Source organism: Aotus nancymaae, unplaced genomic scaffold (assembly GCF_030222135.1).
Source record: "Aotus nancymaae isolate 86718 unplaced genomic scaffold, 86718_ANA_hifiasm-v0.15.2.pri h1tg000040l, whole genome shotgun sequence".
NCBI classification, from domain to species: Eukaryota; Metazoa; Chordata; class Mammalia; order Primates; family Aotidae; genus Aotus; species Aotus nancymaae.
In genome coordinates this window covers 16214973-16235103 of record NW_026988454.1, presented here as the reverse complement: position 1 = coordinate 16235103, position 20131 = coordinate 16214973, and the positions used below count along the sequence as shown (strand labels likewise).

Genomic DNA, 20131 nt, shown 5'->3' with positions numbered 1-20131 from the left:
AGAGTGCTGGGATTACAGGCATGAGCCACCATGCCTGGCCCTAAACCTTTTTTAATAAATATGTTTTAACATTCTTTGTGTTCAAATTCATGATCGAATTTTGTAAATGGTTGATGGATAGATGAAAAAAATTCTTTAATTGAAAGCCATAAGGATCACTATGTGATCAGCAAATGTAGATAATTGAATATAATATTGATTCACTTCTAAAAGAAATGTATTGATATCTCCCACTATAATTACATTTTAATCAAGTTCTTGCACTTCTAAATAGTTTTTGCTTCATATATTTGGCTACTTGTGTGTTTGGACCCTTAACTTTATGGATTATTGGATCTCCTTTATAAAAGTGTACCATTTGTATTACATAATATTTCTGTCTTGCTTGATCAGTTTTTCCACAACTAATCAAAATGACTTGGTATTAATGTGACTCTTTCTCAAAGCAGTGTGGACGACTTTGCACCCATCATGTAGTCCTGGGTCTTTGGGTTTTATCTTTCTAAGACTGTTTATCTCAATCTTGAGTTTATCAATATAATCTATAAACAATTCCAAATTAAGCCAGGCATGATGGCTCATGCCTATAATCCCAGTACTTTGGGAGGCTGAGGCGGGAGAACCACTTGAGGCCAGGAGTTTTAGATCAGCTTGGGCAACATAGTGAGCCCCTATCTCAAGAAAAAATTTAAAAATTGCTGGATGTGGTAGTGTGCAAATGTATTGCCAGCTACTTGGGAGGCTGAGGTGGGAGGATCACTTGAGCACAGCACAGGAAATTGAGGTTGTAGTGAGTCATGATTATGACACTGTACTCCAGGCTAGGTGACAGAGAGATGGTTTGTTGCTAAGAAAAGGACATTCCATATTGCTTTTTGCCATTTTTTTTGTGTGTGTTTTTACACATCTGTCCACATTGTGCTTAATTTGGACTTTACAACCAAACAATTTTTCTCCATTATGAAAGAAATCACATCATTTTCTTTCTTTTTTTTTTTTTAATTTTACTTTAAGTTCTGGGATACATGTTCAGAATGTGCAGGTTTGTTACATAGGTATACATGTGCCATGGTGGTTTGCTGCATCCATCAACTTATCATCTAGGTTTTAAGCCCCCCATGTGTTAGGTATTTGTCCTAATGCTCTCCTTCCCCTTGCCCCCTATACCCCTACAGGCCCCAGTGTGTGTGATGTTTCCCTCCCTGTGTCCATGTGTTCTCATTGTTCAACTCCCACTTATGAGTGAGAATATGCATTGTTTGGTCTTCTCTTCCTGTGTTTGATTGCTGAGAATGATGGTTTCCAGCTTAATTCATGTCTCTGCAAAGGACATGAACTCATCCTTTTTTATGGCTGCATAGTATTCCATGGTGTTTATGTGCCACATTTTCTTTATCCAGTCTATCACTGATGTGCATTTGGGTTGGTTCCAAGTCTTTGCTGCTGTAAATAGTGCTGCAATAAGTATACACATGCATGTGTCTTTATAGTGGAATGATTTATAATCCTTTGGGTATACACCCAGTAATGGGATTGCTGGGTCAAATGGTATTTCTGGTTCTAGATCCTTGAGGAGGTGCCACACAGTCTTCTACAATGGTTGAACTAATTTATGCTCCCACCAACACTGTAAAAGTGTTCCTATTTCTCCACGTCCTCTCCAGTATCTGTTGTTTCCTGACTTTTTAATTATCGCCATTCTACCTGGCGTGAGGTGGTATCTCATTGCAGTTTTGATTTACAAGGAAACTGCATCATTTTCTACTGAACCTAAGTTGCAGTTCCATTCTGCCTAAGACCACCAACCTCACCTGCCCCACTATTATACCTTCTGGACATCGGTGCAAGTTCGTGGACAAGAGAATATTTGTAAAACTGCATTGGATTTATGTTGAGAAATGCTATGTTTTCAAAAGGTGAAAAAAATATAGAATGTATTTTCAGACCTTTTATTTTCAACCATAGCACTGGAATATTTTGATGGTTTATGAAAATAAATGTATTTCTCACTCCTAGGCCATTTTTTAATGTGTAATATGGAGTTGAAGTTATTAATAATTACTAATAATTTAAAAATGTGTAATAACTAAGGAGGGGGAGAAGGGCACTTGTACTATTGAGTATCTGCATATTAGACGCAAGTGCTGTTAATTGCCAGGCTATATAAAATAACAAGTGTTTGTAGTGCATTGAATGAATTATGGTTTAGAAAACATTATTAATTACATGCATATTCATTGATCTATTCACCAAGTACTCACTGCGGGTCTACTGTGTACCTGAGTCTAGCCAGAGTCTGGTGGTGGACGGCTAAGCAGGTCAGGTCCAAACTCATATTCCTGCTATTTTGTAGGGTGTGAGTGGTTGGATGGTTAGCTCAGTGGTCTTGGATGCTGGAATTTATTGTAATAAGTTTCTGAGCTGCTTCACAAACCAAGAGGGTCAGGGGAACTATAGCAGAGTCACTTCCTCCTTTTCCTTCTCTTCCTCTTCCTCCTTCGTCTTCTCCTCCTCAGCCTCTGTTATGACTATTATAGGAAATTTGAACTGGAATGAAAAAAAACCAGTGTTACATAAGTGGTCAAATGGTCGCTTTTTGGAATGACTTTACACTTACATAGGGTGTTCTAGTGATTAGAAAAAAAAGCCATTATTTTAGGCTAGACTTTTCAGAAGGATCACAATGCTACCACTATTTTGCACTTACCTTTGAAAATAAAGTGCTTCCCCTAAGTTTGCTCATTTACTTACTAGCATAATTTGGCCATTAAACATTAAGCATTGTTTGGAACCCATAAGTCAAGCCAGGCTATGATGAAACAAAAAAATTTGAGTTGATGCCGGAAACTGGTGAAGCCGCGATGGATTTAAGGACCAGTTTGCCAGGTTCCCGCCTGCAGATTCTGCTATGGACCAGGTGGGGGCAGCAGAGAGCTGACTGTGGTCTTCAGAAGGGAAGGCCAGCACCTGCCCGTAGATTCTAAGGCACAGGTGGAGGTGGCAACGAGTTAGGAGGTAGAGCCAAGGTTTGGACTGAGAAGGGAGGAAAGCAAGAGAGATAGCAACAGCATGAAGATCAGACTGCAGAGGTAGCCAGAATTGAAGTAGGACACAGAACTGGTGTAAGTCAAAGAGCTTAGGTGCAGGGGACACGGGAAGGCGAGGTTGGGTAAGCCGACAGGAGGTGTCTGAAGGAGGCCAGCTGCTTCACTAATACGCCTTCCAGTACCTTCCCAACTCGGTGGGCCAGGTCCATTCTTGGTCCTGCTTGGTCTTCCAAGGGTAGTGGCTGCGAAGGAACAGGGATGTGAGAGACACCAGCCATCTCTCTCTCCTGAGCCGAGATAGTAATAATGAAAGTTCCTGTTTTATTAACAAATATTGAAATGAATGGAGAACACTCAACGATTTGGGAGCGACCAGGGCGTGATGGCGAAGTGTTGCATGGGCTTTTCCTTCTGGTTTCTGCAAAGGACTAAGGTCCTCGGCAGTCTCTGTCCATGTTTTGGGAGATTTTTCACAATCACCAAGGAAATATAGTTCAGTACTCCTGTTTACTTAATGGCCGGCTACACTTGAAATATCATGCTCTCCCTGTGTGGTCTTGTCATAATTATCTTCAAATGGTGCTAATTAGCAGACCCAACACATGGGCAGCCTTCCTTCCCCAGACTTGGCACCCTCACTCGCTGCACTTAGCACCCCTCGTGGGAAGGCATGCTGGAATCCCTTATCTGTACCCTCTCCCCATCTACCCCTTCCCACTCGTGGAAGCTGCCTCACCAGAGAAACTGCTATCTGATAAAGAATACCAACAAGTCCTAGCAGATGGCTGCTTATCTCAAGACACATATATTCACCAAAATCCTAGCAGAAGAAAAAGCTGTGTTTGGATGGTCCCTTAGAGCTAATTATAACATGTTCAAACTGTGTAAGGCAATTTGGAGATGAATACAGAGTATAGAGAAAGAAAGACAAAGGGAGAATACCCAAAAGAGTTTTTGGAAAAGAGGAAAAATTTGTTCTTTATACATATAGACTTTCGAAAAGGGTTGTGGGGGTGCCGGGGGGTGGTCTCACTATGTTGCCAGGCTGATCTCAAACTCCTGAACTGAGGGATCCTTCCCACTCAGCCTCTCCAGTAGCTACAACTACAGGTACCAAGCTGAGCAAGAAGAAAAATTTGAGCTAGGCTTTAGAACGTCAAACTGAGATTCCGATTCTCTTGAGAAAATGGATAGAAATTTGTGATCAGAGATGACACCAGGAATAACTGGTTTCTACTCTGAGCTGTGCCTGGGGCAGCCTGACGACACTTTGTTGCTCACATTAATTTACCTCTTCCTGCCTTTATTTCCCTTTCTGTAAAATGGAATTAACGTGCTTGCTGACAATACCTCCAAATGATTTTTAAGGCAAGAAGAGGGAATGTTACTGACAGGCCTGTGGTTCTCTGGGTGAGAGGGTTCCTGTGAATGAATGCACACACAGAGCCTTTTATTAATGAAGCTCAGGATGTCTGGTTTTTTCTTGGCGGATTAAACATCCACCCAGTAGTATTCACCCAGTTTGCATTGTTCTGTCGCATTGTTTGTAAATCTTTTGAGTGATTACACAGCATTTATTCTCTATTGTTCAAAATACTCTTTAAAAAGCTGACTATAGGACTCCAGTCCCCACTGGTTTGTTCTTTTCCACTTGGCAAATGTTGATTGATTTTATTTTTCCTTTGGCCTGTGCTTCTTAGTGGCTTGAAATGAATATGGCTTTTTTTTTTTTTTCTTGTTTACCCCTTTACCCACATTGTCAATAATAGAGTCGCCCTGGGAAGCAGAGTTTGCAAAGGGAGGGGGGTTTGGTATAAATTTGGAAGATTATATTGTTTCAGCTTTATTTTCTCAAATGCTGGAACTGCTTCTCAGGGGTTAGTCTTCTTTACTCATGAAAACTCACACATTCTCATAGGTGGTACCGTTAAACATGTTAAATCTGTAAAGAAATTAATAAAAAATATGTTAAACAAATGTAATGAAAGAAGCAGGAAGTGTATACCCATGGGGGTCTGAGCAATTGGCTGTTATCGTTTGGTTTGATTATAGGTGTGTGAGTCACATGTATGGTGTGGCATGGGACAGATGAATAGAAATGGTAAAAAATATGAATCCAACCTAATGCTTTTCAATTCTCCTTGCACATGAGAATCACCTGGAGAATTAAAAAATATATATATCGATGCCAGCTGGGCACGGTGGCTCATGCCTGTAATCCCAGCACTTTGGTAGGCTGAGGCAGGCGGATCGCTTGAGGTCAGGAGTTCGAGACAAGGCTGGCCAACATGGTGAAACCCTGTCTCTACTAAAAATACAAAAATTAGCCAGGTGTGGTGGCACATGCCTGTAATCCCAGCTACTTGGGAGACTGAGGCAGGAGAATTGCTTGAACCTGGGAGGCGGAGGTTGCAGTGAGCTGAGATTGTGCCACTGCACTCCAGCCTGGGTAACAAGAGCGAGACTCTGTGTTAAAAAAACAAACAAACTGATGCCTGGGTCTCTCCCCAGAAATTGGAACATCTGCAGGTGTGGGTTTGGCATGGACATTTGTAGTCTCCTTAGCTGCACAGTCAGAGTTGGGAACCACTGATAATCCACAGAAAAACGCTTCTGGAAGTATCTCCAGGGAAGGAGTCCTAGCCTAGGATCAGACACCTTTCTGGGCCCAATACACACCACTGCTTTTTTTTGAGATGGAGTCTCACTCCATCACCCAGGCTGGAGTGCTATGGCGCGATCTCAGCTCACTGCAACCTCTGCCTCCCGGGTTCAAGTGATTCTCCTGCTTCAGCCACCGGAGCCTCCTGGGGCCACAGGTGCATGCCACCATGCCTGGCTAAACTCTCATTGGGCCTCCTCTTCTGGCCTGCTCCCATGCTATCTGACCCTTCTTGACATTCAAAAAAAAGTGTTTTTCTTTAGTTGAACTCCAGGAACGTGTAGGATACTAAGAAAATGTTGAATGAAGGGGCATTAAATAGAAGTATGAATTGCCTTTATTGAAATTGCAGTGGTCTTTTTCTTCCTAAATGTGCTGACCCAGCTGTGGAAAAATTGTTTCTTGAATGTGGGTGACACATCTGTTTCATATTTTCAAGGCAATGCCTTGAGCCAGCTCCTCCCCCATGTGATTCAAAGGATGCCAAGTGTCCCACATGTGGCCTGCTTCCTCCTCTTAACATGGCCTAAAAGTCCCTTATTGAACTCCCTTTAGCTTTGTTTGTTGTTTATTTTTGAGACGGAGTCTTGCTCTGTCACCCAGGCTGGAGTGCGGTGGCATGATCTTGGCTCACCGCAACCTCCATCTCTCAGGTTCAAGCGAATCTCCTGCCTCATCCTCCTGAGTAGCTCAGGCACCCTCCACCATACCTGGCTAATTTTTGTATTTTTAGTAGAGATGGGGTTTTACCATGTTGGCCGGGCTACTCTTGAACTCCTGACCTCAGGTGATCTGCCTGCCTCGGCCTCCCAAGAACTCTCGGTAGCTTTGAAAGTGAAAGCCAACCCCCTTTGGTTGGCCCACGAGGCCCAACACACCTTGGCGTTCCTGTCACCTCTTCCACCTCCTCTCCTGATTCTGCCTTTTGCTGGTGCCAATTCGGCTGCACTAGTGTCCTCTTTCCGGAGCTGTGCCTGGGACACTCCAGTCTTTGCACCTGCTGCTGTTCCGAGCTGTTTATGCCCAGAATGCTCTTCCACCAGTTAGCTACGTGTCTCCGCAGTCTTCAGGTAGCTGTGCGATGTCATCTTCTCAGTCACCCTGTGTGATCACCTGGCTTGTGAGTTCAGTCCTTGCCCTCATACTCCCCATCTCTGCTCCCTACTTCATCACCGCCTTAGCACTGGCACCATTTGACTGTCTTTCTATATATTTTATTTATTGGATAGCTCGGCTGCTTCAGTAAATACTGTAAATGAGGTGGCTTAAAATTAGACATTTATTTCCCACAGTTCTGGAGGGTGGAAATCTGAGATCAGGGTGCCAGCATGGTCTGGTTCTGGTGAGGGCCTCTTCCAATAGCAGGTGGCCACCTTCTTTTTTTTCTTTCTTTTTTTTTGGAGACAGAGTCTCACTCTGTCACCCAGGCTGGAGTGCAGTGGTGCCATTTCTGACCACTGCAACCTCCGCCTTCCGGGTTCAATTGGTTCTCCTGCCTCAACCTCCCAAGCACCTGGGACTACAGGTGTGCACCACCATGACTGGCTAATTTTGATATTTTTAGTAAAGACAGAGTTTTGCCATTTTGACCCGGCTGGTCTTGAACTCCTGACCTCAAGTGACCCACCCACCTCGACCTCCCAAAGAGCTGGGATATCGTGAGTCACCACACCTGGACAGACGGTCACTTTCTCACTGTGTCCTCAGGCAGTGGAAAGGGATCAAAGAGCTCTTTTGTTTCTTTCATAAGAGCACTAATCCCATCACAAGGTCCCAACCTCACCACCTCATCACCTTCCAAAGGCCCCACTTCCTATTGCCATCAGATTGGGGGTTTGGATTTTAGCATATAGAGTTTGGGGGGACACAAATCTTCCACTCCATAATAGTTATAGTTGGCCCCCTCTCTTGTTCCACTAGAATATAAGCTTCACGAGGTCAGGGATTTCTATTTTGTTTACCTAGAACAGTGCCTGGCACACTGTAGTGCTCAGGAGATAATTACTGGATGACAAAAATGAACTGGTCTCCTCTTTAACCCCTGCAATCCTGTCCGAGTCACTGGGCTTGCCTTGCTGCACTGGGAGCAAGTCCTGGCTTGGTGCCCTTGTCTCCCAGGGGTGGAGTTCCCATCTCTGGGAGGACTCGGGGCTCTCCTGGCCTGCTACTTTTCCTCCTTACCTGTCCTGGGAGGTAAGACAGAGCCCTGCCAGCTGTCTGGGACGGCTGCCCGGCATGTCCTTGTTCCTGCTCAGTCAGCCAGTTGGGGCCTTGGTTTGGACCCTTCACTCACATTCTTCTGTGAACCCACCTCCTGGCTGAGACCCCACTTAGGCTCATCTTCTCACTTTCCCCTTCAAGAAGCACTCCCTGGCCCCCAGCTCATCTTCTGGAATTCCGACGCGTTGGTCAAGTCCAGTCTTGTTTGAATATCCCTTTGAATGATTCTTAATTGTATTTCGGGCTGGCTCTGCGCAGCAGACCATAGAAATACCGATTGTTTCTGGGGTTGCACTGGAGTGTGAGAAGGTGGGGAAAATGCCTCAGGACGATTAGACTGGGGAGACTCTGAGATGACTGATGAAACCTACAGCAAGAGCTTTCCATGCTCCTGATCGGGGAGGGGACAGCAGTGCTCAGGGGTGGCGGAGGCGCAGGGGAGCTGTTGAGGGTCCCATGCTCCTCAGTTCTCTGGCTTCTCAGGCGCTTTGATCTTGTCATATAGAAGCCTCTGGAAGCACAGGGACTGTGGAAACTGGAAGCTGTTCTTGGACTATTTCGCAATGCTTTTCTCCAGGAAAGAGGAAAAAAAAGAGGCTTCATTCTCTTCCTCCCCAATGTTACATAATCGAACATTTCCCGTGCTGGCTGAAATGAATGTCCTCTCTTTGCCTGAATAAATAATGCACAGACTCTTCGGGACAGGCTGCTTCCTCCAGGCTGCTGCTTCCGAGGGATCCGACCGCTTTGTGGGTTTAGTGGTGGCACTCAGCTGGACGCGGGGCCGGGGCTTCCTTCTTGGAGGGTGCTTTCTGCCAAAATGTCTTTTAAACGTCTCAAGTAGCAAACAAGGCCACACCTGCGACAGTTGTAGCGATTCCGGAAGACCTGCTCACCACGAGGTGCTGGAGTCGTTTGCAGCTGGAAATCCATGGTGGCTGCAGTTTAAATAAATTTCCTAAGTGCAGAATCACCACACAAGGCGTGGAGAAACTGAAAACTGTAACATCTGGAGTTGCAAACACTCACAGGCATATCAGCTGTCTGCATTCCCTAAGGAAAACTGTTTATTGGATGCTTTCGTACTCAACCCTTTATTTCCCAGCATAGGTTTTTGATTTTCACACGGAGTGTTTGATTATTTTCCCGTGCCCAAGCCACTCTCTTTATAGCCCGTTGTTTAATTTGTGTGCACCTTTGTCTTCGCTCTATATCCTTTGCTTTCCTATATGAGAAAAATAAATGGCACCGCTGAATTGCATGGTAGGGGCTGACGGTGTTCCAGGCGCTCAGGTTGGCTTTCACATCCTTCCTTTCCTCCTGTAGGGAAGTTTGCTTGGTGTAAAGGGAAGGACAGAATTGGATGCCCCTGGAGGGAGTTTCACGTGTTTCTTATTCTGAGCTGCCCAGAGCTGGTTCCCAGCCCAACTTGTTAATTGCTGAGTAGAACTAAAGTTTTGAAAATCAAGATCTCTTTGGAGTTTTAAAAGTAAAATTTCAAAAATGAGAAATGACTATCCCAATGTATTTTAGAAGAAAGATGCAACTTGTAAAATTCTATTAATTTGGGGAAAAGGGGGCTAATTGGAAACACAAAAGTAATAGGCAATATTTACAAATTGTGAAAAATACCAGAATAGTATACATGGAAGAGTATTAGACATTCCATTAGCAGTGGTAAACCCATTCCTTTGGTTCTGAATCTTGTTAAGCTTCCTTAAGAATTTGATGAAGTTTCTAGACCTTTCCTTCAGAAAAATGCACATGTGTTTATGTACCTAAATGTTTGGATATGATTTCAGGGGGATTCCAAATCCTCTGGGACCCCCCACCCGCCATGTGGATGTTTGTGATGCAGTGGGGTGAGAAAACCAGGAGAGGCTAGAAAAAATTTATGAAAGAGAAATACAGACATACAGTACCCAGCCAAAATTTACTTGTGAGGAAAATTACATTAAACACATTCATTTTCCAAACGACGACACAAAATTAGACTCATATTACCATCCAGTTTTAGCAGGTTTTATGCTTACGGTGACCTAGCCGTCCAAATGCCTGCTCTCTGTTTGCTCCTATCGTCTTATCTTACTTTATGCCAATACTGTGCAGGTTAAATAGGTCCTGTCTCCGATGTCATTACCTAGTTTTGTTCTTTGTTTTCTATGTTTTATTTTTTACTTCTTGCTCTTATTTCAAAGACTTTGAAGGTATTGGGACTTGGGGACATGTTGTTTCCAGTATAGATTCTGGTATTGTAGAGGAAGTTTTACAAGCCCAGGCAGGTGTACTTGGGGACTGAGGCTACTCAGTAACCCTGTAAATGCTGAGTCTGCTATTTCTGTTGTTTGAAGAATAAGGTGAATGTAGGTCTTCTTGGATATTGGGGATGATAGAAGGGTGTGGATTGGAGAGAAACAGGACTTCCTGCCCCTTCAATTTAAATGGAGATTCATTTGATTGAAAAAGAAAATGTATATTCACCAGGCACTGTGTGAATTACCACCATGGATGTAGGTGGAGTAAGCCATGTTCTCAGGTAGCCCGCAATCAAGTGCAATCCACTGGTGGTAGGAGGCATGGGAGATACAGAAGTAACTCAGGACTAGATTGAATTGGCCACTTATCTAAGAGTGTTATCAAGTGTTCTGTAAATGTTCTGTAGATTCTGATTAGTTATCAGTTTGTCATACTTTTTTTCCCTTTTTTTTTTTGAGATAGAGTCTCGCTGTCACCCAGGCAGAGGTGTGATCTCAGCTCACTGCAACCTTCACCTCCTAGGTTGAAACAATTCTCTCACCTCAGCTTCCTAAGTACCTGGGATTACAAACATGTGCCACCACATCTGACTATTTTTTTGTTGTTGTTGTAGTTTTAGTAAAGACAGGGTTTCATCATATTGGCAAGGCTGGTCTTGAACTCCTGACCTCAAGTGATCTGTTCGCCTCTACCTCCCAAAGCGCTGGGATTACAGGTGTGAGCCACCACACCCAGCCAGGTCGTCATACAATTCATCTGTCTCCCTTCCTAGACACAAGCTCCTCAGGGTCACGTCTGTTCTTCCTTGCTGGCAGAGGAGATGCTTTAGAAGTGCTTGTTGCTAGAGGAGAAAGTTACAAGTGGCATGTGGTAGGGATTCAGAGGAGGGTGAAAATAGGATGATGTTGAGCTAGCAGGAAGGTCTCCGTGGAGAAAGTGTTCTTTGAGATGAACATTGAGGAAGTGGTGGGATCACACCTGACCCAGATAGAGAAGGGGCTGAGATCCAAGCAAAGGATGCTGGGAGCAGGGAAAGAGACAGTTGACTGAAGTCGAAGGCTGGAGAGGTTGGCTGGGGCCAGATGATCAGAGACATGGTGAGTGGTTTGTACTTAATTTAATCTTGTAGTGACATGATGAGAATGATTAATCGGGAACATAATCTGGTGAAGGTATGTTTGATGGATTAGAAATGGTAGAGGCTGGAGGCAATTAGGCCAATTAGGACACTGTTGCAAAAGTCCCAGGGAGAGCTGAAGAGGATCTGACTTGTGATAGGGAATAGGAAAAAGAAGGGCTGGAGGCTGGAGGTATTTTGGAGATACAGCCTGAAGTTCTTGTAATCCAAACTGCCCCAGAATATCTCAGCCCAGAAATATAAATAGGATGAAAACAACAAAAAGACAATACTATTTTTTTCTTTGCTTTCTATCAGCTGTTTGCAACCTGCAATCCTTTCTGATTCTTCCTTCCTGTGGGGACGAGTGAATAGGCAGATGCTGAATATCACTGTTGGGCTCGCAGAAGCCCCCGGCGTTGGTGGGCTGAGGCTGCGGCTGCTGGTGCCAATTAAAGGCACCCATGGGCAGGACCCTCTTGCCACTAAGCTTCAGGGCAAAAGGGAAATCTCAAGGCGGTGCTCCCCACTGCTAATTGGTACCTGGTACAGGAATCAAGACTTCCCTTTGTTTGCTCTCAGTGGTTTACAGAGATTTTTCTTCTCTAAAGCAAACTCTCCTTTCACTAAAATTCCGGTGTTTGTGCAAATTGGGAAGTTAAACTTAGCAACAGCGTCTCTGCTGCATTTAGATATCATTTTTCTCTGATACTGGCTTTGAATTTCTCCTTTCTGCTCAGAAGTACACCTTAGTAGTTGAGAACAGTGAACTCCCCGAAGGGCCAGCCTTCTCTGGATTCTAGTTGAGACCTTGCTTCCCACTGAGAAGTGTGTGCATTTGTGTATCTGGTGACCGAGATGGCTCGGGGAGCAGGAAGGGGTTTGGGGAGGAGGAAGACTGAGGGACAGGTGGGGAGTAAGAAGGGTCAGAAAGCGATTTTGGTTCAGCAGTATCAATAGTATTTTTGTTTTAAATCATCGTCTTCTTCAGTGTTGCTTCCTTTGTCACTCCTGTAAATGTGAGAGCCCATTTATTCTTCCAATAGAAAAATTTTCATAATTGTTTCCTCACATGAGATGTTTATGGCTTTATATATAGGTGTGTGTATATGAGATGTTTATGGCTTTATATATAGGTGTGCGTATATAAAGAGGAGGCATGTAATTTACAAAGGCAGATTTTAAAAGCCTTTCTACAGATGAAATGCAACATTCAATTGCATTTTTTCTTTTTGAGATGGGTCTTACTCTGTCACCCAGGCTACAGTGCAGTGGTGTGAACATGGCTCACTACAACCTCAAACTGGGCTGCAACAATACTCCCACCACAGCCTCCAGAGTAGCTGGGACCACAGATATGAGCCATTACATCCAGCTAATAGAAACCAAGTTTTCTCTAGAGACGGGGTCTTCCTGCATCTCCCGGGCTAGTCTTGAACTTCTAGGCTCAAATTTGTTGATTTCTTCCAAAAGTATTTTCTGCTTGACATTGTTATTTGAAGAAATAGTTTTTTAAAAAAATTTGAAGAAAGACACTATTTTTATCCCTGTAAGCTTGAACTAGGACTTTCATATTGAGTAAAAGACAGTAAAAATATCATTGGGGATTGGTCATATTAAAGCTCTGTTGTCAAATACTCTAGGTCTGCACATTGAAAAGTGAACTACTGATGGGTTTTGTGCTTCCTGCTATAAAAACCAGCACCTAGGCCCCGGATTAGTGTTTAGATAGCTAAACACTCTTAGGTTCCACTATTCTGATGGCAAGGACCAGAGGTGCCTGTGGATACCTGATAATGAGGGCTATAGAAGAAACTGGAAATTCTGCGACCCTGTCAGTAAACTGTGCAGCTCTAGCCAGACCCTGCCATGTGCTCATGGGTCCAGAGGCCCACATGTGTTCATCTCAGCTCATCAATTTTCTCTGTCCCTGCATAACTTCAATTGCTAGGAGCCTTTCCTTAGTTTGGCTTCTGTGCCACCCTGAGACATTCCCTTGTCCTTTGTGGCTCACAAATGCAGTGCCGTTTTCCCAATTCATACCCTCAGAGCTTGAATGATTGGTCCAGTTCATCTCTTCCACATTCAGTCATGTCTTAGGTCACTGGCCAGTCTATAGGTTGGTTGTTCTTTGGTTGGGTGTCTCATCACGGTCCAGTTAGCTGTGATCTGAAGTGGCTGTAGGATGGGGAGATTGTGTGAACTTCAGTTGGTTGTTCAAGCATCAGGAGCTGAGAGCACGGCAGTTTTCCCTAGAACAATAGTGAGTGGTTGGTCAGGTACTGAGGTACTGATCAGTATCTCCAGGTAAGCAGAGTTTTAATTTTGGTTGCTCTTCGTAAGGAAAAGCAGAAGCTCGGAGCTGTGTTGATAGAGTGATGAAACTGAGATAATGTTTTGAGCAGTGCCCAATGGAAACATCTTTGCTAAGAAGAACGAATGAAGAATTTTGGCAATTAACTATGTAACTGAGTCCCAGACTCTGCTATCATCTGGGGTGGCAGATAAAAACACAAACTCCAAATCAAAAACCTGATTTTTTATTTTAGCCTGAATCACCCAGATCACAGCAGGATTTTGCTTGAATGACCCAGACAGATTGCATCAATTTTCAGCTTTACTTTGCTTATGGAAACCAGGCTGTTAGTGGTTTCTTCTGAAATGGGAGAATGTATCAAAAAAAGGTTGGAACTGGAACAATTTCTAGAATTTCATTGTTCTGTGCTTCTTAATAAACAATGTGGCACTATAAAGGAATGTGTGTTGACTCTCTTTAAAAAAAAATAAACATGTAGTGGATAGCATGATTTTGATGAAATGGCAGTCTTATTTTTCATTTGAAAACTGTGTGTGAGGGAATCAGGTGTAATGGCATGATACTTCTCTTTGAATATACTTATGAGATTTAATTTCAAGTACATTGCATTATACCGCTTCATAAATTGTTGTTTTCTTCTTTTTTGAATTGTTCAACCTGTCTAATGGTAATGAATACAATTTAATTAGATACTTTTCCTCAAAGGAGATATATATATACACACACACATATTATATATATATAATATATATACACATAATATATATATTATATATACACATATATGTATATATACAATATATACACACATATATAATATATATACACATATTATATATATAAAATATTATTTATATATATATATTATATATATATTTTTTTTTCTTTCCCTAAAAGAAAACAAAGAAGGCTGGGTACGGTGGCTCATGCCTGTAATCCCAGCACTTTGGGAGGCTTAGGCAGGCAGATCATGAGGTCAAGAGATCGAGACCATTCTGGCCAAAATGGCGAAACTGTGTCTTGTCTCTACTAAAAATACAAAAATTAGCTGGGCATGGTGGCACACGCCTGTAGTTCCAGCTACTCGGGAGGCTGAGGCAGGAGAATCGCTTGAACTTGGGAGGCAGAGGTTGTAGTGAGCCAAGATTGCACCACTGCACTCCAGCCTGGGTGATAGACTGAGACTCTGTCTCAAAAAAAAAAAAAAAAAAAAAAAAAAAAAAGAAAAGAAAAGAAAAGAAAAAGAAAGGATAGAATAGTTAAAAATGTATTGGTCCAAGCACACACATTTTTATTTTTAGGGATTTTATTAGAACAATTAACTTCAAAATGATTCGTAACAACCTTGCTGGATTGATCTGATGGAACTGTTTTTACCTATTCTCTGATAAACCTGTCAGCCATTTCCTCTCATGACACATAAAAAGCACATGTGTTCATATATTGTGTCCTTGTGTGTAATGCCGCGTGCTGGTTCAGATTCTGAAATGGAGTGTTAAAAGCCTGGGGGCTTCAGTTGGTCCATGTGAGTTTGAACCCTGGCCTCTGCTGGTATAGGTACTTCATCTCGGTATCCCATGATTTCCTCAATTGCAAAATGTGTTTTTAGTAGTACCTACCTCACTGGGTTGCTGCAAAGGTGCTTAAAATAGTACCCAACATCTAGTACACTGGCCCTCCATATCTGTGGGTTCCGTATCTGAGGATTCAATCAACCTGTGATTGGATAAATAATATCCAGGAAAATAGCTGCATACCAGGAAAAGAAAAAAGAAAAAAAAAATCCAGAAAAAAATTGCGCCTGTACTGAACATGTACAGACTTTGGCTCTTTCCACTCTATAAACAATACAGTATAACATGTATTTACCTCGCATTTACATTGTTTTAGGTATTATAAGTAATCTATGGATTACTTAAAGTATACAGAAGGATGTGCATAATATATATAAACACTATGAGATTTTATATCAGGGACTTTTCCGGGAACCAATATGCTCAGAAGACATTTGCTGTCATTTTTATTCTCTTGCACTCAAGAAAGCACATACTGGAATGCAAATGAATACCAATAATAGTTTTTAAAAGGATAATTTATATACAATTTACATTGTACATTCATATTCTCTGATGAAAGGAAATAATCTATAACCTTCAATTCAGAATTCATGAGCTGTCCTATTTTGAGAACTGTTACTCTAGGTAATTTTCATCTCTGTATTGACATGTAAAACTGATTTTAACAGGTAGCTAAATGCTGTTTGAAAAGCATACTTCACCCATTCTGGCAAATAAAATAATTGAAGGATTTAACTAATTTAGAAAAAATATTTCATTTTCAAAACATTTAAACTGCTCAGAGCATGTTATTAAATAATCTACCTTTCACTAGGAATCATAATAAAAACAATAAAAATGCTTACAGAACTCCTGCAATGCGTTAGTATACATGATTATTCCTTGTGTAAGTGAATCTTGTTGAGATTTTATGTTCAGTCACTTGAAATTAAATACTTTACATATTAACTAAAATGTGTCCTGCTCTCTGTATTCTGGAGAAGTTACTCTCAGGCAAATTTACATATTCAAATTATTTTATGGGCTAACTGACAAGTATAGAGAAGATTGAAGGCAGTTAAGATGATTTATTTCAAAATGTTTTAAAGCATTGATTATTTCTTTTGGTTTTCCTTCCTTCCCATGACAGTTTTGAGGTGTACCTCTTACTTGGCAGATGTCACTCTGTACTGGGTACTGGGACAGAGAGCAATACAATAGCAAGAGAGAGATCCCTCCGCCCCCTCTATCATTCTCACTTCCAGAAAACCAGCCTTTTTCAAGACTTGTAGAGAAGAAAAAGCAAAAATATTTTAAAAAAACATTGAAAATACATACTGCATAAACCACAGCAGACATGATGAGATATTAAAATTTCAATGTTATTAAAAATTTTTAATATGATTTTACAGCCCTTTTTCTACTTTAAAATGTGTATCTTAGTGTTAAACAAACAATCAATAACCACATAAATTTAAAAATTGCTGCAGGAAATACCGGACAGTTTGTGGAAGGATCATGCGACAGAAATAAGGACTGAAGAGCGTAAGGAACTAGACCTGTGCAGGTTACCGAAGTCAAGAACCTAATTAATCAGTAACAGGAAGTGCAGAGCGGGCTTTTGAGTCCATGCCTGAGTAAGAAATTCCCAAATAACACTCACAGAAGACATTTCCTTACCCCTGCTTTTAGTTTAGCTCTAGCTAACTTTGGATTAACAAAATTTATGTGCTGAATGAATGTTTTATTTTTTTTTCCAACTCCACATGCCTGTCTAGACTTTGAGCTTTATTATGAATAAAGAGAAAAATCAGCTGGAGGGCGTAAAAAAAATTTCAGGCAGATTAACACATGATTTACCTCTTTTTGAATATCCATCTTAATGGAAGTATAAGAAAGTTAGATTCAAGCCTGGCTTGGAGAAAGCAAGGCTACCCCTCCTCTATTTTTTCAATGAGATTTTCCAATCCTAGTCAAATGGTGGTGCTAGTTCTTTATTTTTGAGTTACAGCATTTCCTAATTTCATGGTCATAACAGCCTCCTGTCTACCGACTCAGAACGGATTTTACCAAAACTGAAAATGCAGGCTCCATGCTCAGAAGCTCTTTAACAGGCTCGAAAGGTCCATGCTCCTTTCTCCTGCCCATTCTATAGCATAAGAAGACAGTCTCTGAGTGATAATCTTCTCTTCAAGTAGGTACTCCTATTTCTTCTCAATTTATTTTTTCCTTTTTGATATAATGTGCTACTGTTTACAAGCATATTGTAACTTCAGAGCTTACCTCTCATCTTTAAAAAATGTTCATTTTTTTTCCTCTTTCTGCTCCAAGGATATTTTGCAAACTTACTGGCAAGTATTCCTAGGATGGTAAAATGTGAAATCTAAACTTGGTACAGTGGAAATTCACTTCTAGAATAATATTTAGTTGAGGCAGAGGGCAATCCGACTACCCTGTTCTTAGTACAGCACACACAGGCTGCATGTCTGTTCTAGATAACATATATTTATTGGATCCAGCACTAGCTAGGAGACACTGTATTGTTGAGCTGTGTTAGAATTTTAAAAGTTCTTAATTAGAGAAATCTCAGGCTAGCAGGAACACATTACCTGTTTTCTTAATCTTTGGAGCCATAACTTATGTGACTTTGAACTAAACGATGTGAATAAGCCATTATTTGTTTCCTAAAGGCAGTCAAGTTTTCTGAAAAGCTACACATCTAGCAGCATAAGAACAAACCACTCTGTCTTGAAGTTGGCCTCTGATTTTAAGCAAGTTCTTTTGAGTCCTGGTGTCCCATTTTCTCGGTTCCTTTTTGCCTCTCAAAGACACATGCATAATGACTTCACCACATATAGCAGTGGGCTACTCGGGTAATGATGTGGCAGTCACAAGACAGGGCAGAATACTTTCATTTTGGTCAGAGGAATGCCACATGTCTTAGGAAATGCTCGTTGAACTGTAAGTTTCATGCTTTGCCAAGAAGATAACCAGTATTCTCTCAAACAAGTCCATAGGAGCCGACATGATTAAAACATTTTAAAGCAATTTACTTGATAGAAGGGTTGGGCTTTATCAGGTCTTGTGATCATGGCAATGGTTCCTGCTTAAAGGTCCCAGATTTTTAATGCTTTTATGTGTCAAATCTAATAGGCTTACAAAGCAACTCTATGTATACGAGGTTGCTGGGAAACTCATCTAGTTTTGAATGTGATATATACATATTTTAATGTTGAGAGTAAACTTAGGAAGACCAGGTAGAAGTATTTGAACTGAATTCTGAAATGTACAGAGAACTTAAATTGGATGAGAATGTTTGATATCCGTGGTTCAGGGTTCATTTCTATACCATAAAATCCCTTCCTATTTCTCAAAAGCAAATGTTTTCTTTGCTTTTTGTTAACATCCTGTGAAGACTGCCTACTAGGCCTTGAAATACATGCAAATAATGCCGTAGCAGTTGGATAAAATACTCTAGAATGTTAGATTTTCAATGAAATTAGTAATAAAAACAATGTAGGTAAAAGATATGACATGTGGGAAAAAAGCAGACTTTTCATTAAGAATACAAGGGTCGTATTTACAAGTAGAAGATTTTTCTTGGACACTTGGAGATATTTGTTTTGTTTTATTGCTCATGATAGTCAAGGAAAGGAATAAAATTTTTGGGTCTTAAACTTGCAGCAAGAACAAAATCAAACTATCTTTTGTTTCTGAGAACTCTGTGTCTTTTTGTTCAATATTGGGTTTAGAGCTAGCTACCATCCACCTTCCCTTCAAACACTCACTCTAAACCTCCACACAGTATAACTATGTACATCAGGTGTCTGCTAAACATGTTCACATGGTTGTCTGCAGGTCTTCTCTTAGTCTATCTGCATTCATTTTATCCTACTTGGTCAGAACAGTTGCTTGAGTTGAGGGCCTGGTGGTTGAGTTCACTTTGCTTTGAATAGGGAACAGCTCTGCTCCGTGACTCCAGATTGGCTATTTGGAAAAAAGGGCAAGGAAGAGAGTGACCCAGCTCTTGGTAGACCATCCACACTGCTGGTAGAAACAAAAAACAAAAAACAAAAAACTCATAGCATAGCATCTATGGCAGTGGCAACATGGTCCTGTCCATCTGCCCCTATCAGGATAGAGTCTCCATTGTTGATCTCTGAGAAAGAGGTGCTATTTGTGAAGCCTCCTGCATATTATCAAATAAAGTACTCTTTTCAAAGGCAGGCACTGTACAGGTAAGACTGATGATGGTGTGCCTGCCTTCTGGGCAACATCTCGTTAAGACTTCCTCTGAATCATTCCCACTGGGACACAACAGCAAAAGCATACACATCAGTGAGTTTCATGGTTCTATCTAAGGTGTATAACATTTTTCTCTCTGAAAGTCTGTGATTCTTTTAGAGAATGAAGGGGCTTACCCTACCCACCTGCCCCTTAAAATATTCTGCTAGAAAGCTGATACCTCTGCTCAGGTTTTCCACAGCAGATCACTCTTCGGTGAGAATTCTATTAAGTGGTTCAATTCAAATCCATGGAAAATGACTGAGTACCCAGTCATAGCTCCCACCACTCTCTAGCTGTGCAATTAGAGGCAGATTATTTCACCTCCATCATTCAATTTCTCATCTGCAAAGTTGGAGTACTAAGAGTAGTTACCAGATAGAATTATTTGGAATAAATGAGATTAAACCACTCATTAAACTCCTTGCAGTCTCTAAACATTAGAAACTCAATATGAGGAAGTTATTTCTACTCTAAGCCTAGCACAGTGCCTGGTACTCAATACATGTTGGTTGAATAAATGAAATAATTCAAGATCAGCACCAAAGCTGCTAGGAGTTTATGAACATCTGATCATAACTGGAAACTTGATCTAAAAAACAAAGGGCAGTCAATCCAATCAACAGAGCATGCCACCTGTTGAAATGCTGCTGCTTCTGTAATGAGTATAAA

General features: G+C 41.4%; 1 protein-coding gene across 3 annotated transcripts in view; it reads left to right on the top strand.

Moving 5' to 3' along the window:
• The window catches only part of ESR1 (estrogen receptor 1), a 452118-nt gene that overhangs the window by 26897 nt on the left and 405090 nt on the right, over positions 1-20131 (top strand). For 2 of the 3 annotated variants that reach the window (XM_064360565.1, XM_012452199.3), the window contains exon 1: positions 17232-17369. The exons of the other annotated variant lie outside the window; for it this stretch is intronic. The gene's annotated coding sequence lies outside the window, so the exon portion shown is untranslated. Of the gene's footprint in view, positions 1-17231; positions 17370-20131 lie in introns of those variants that run through there. 3 annotated transcript variants of the gene reach the window in all.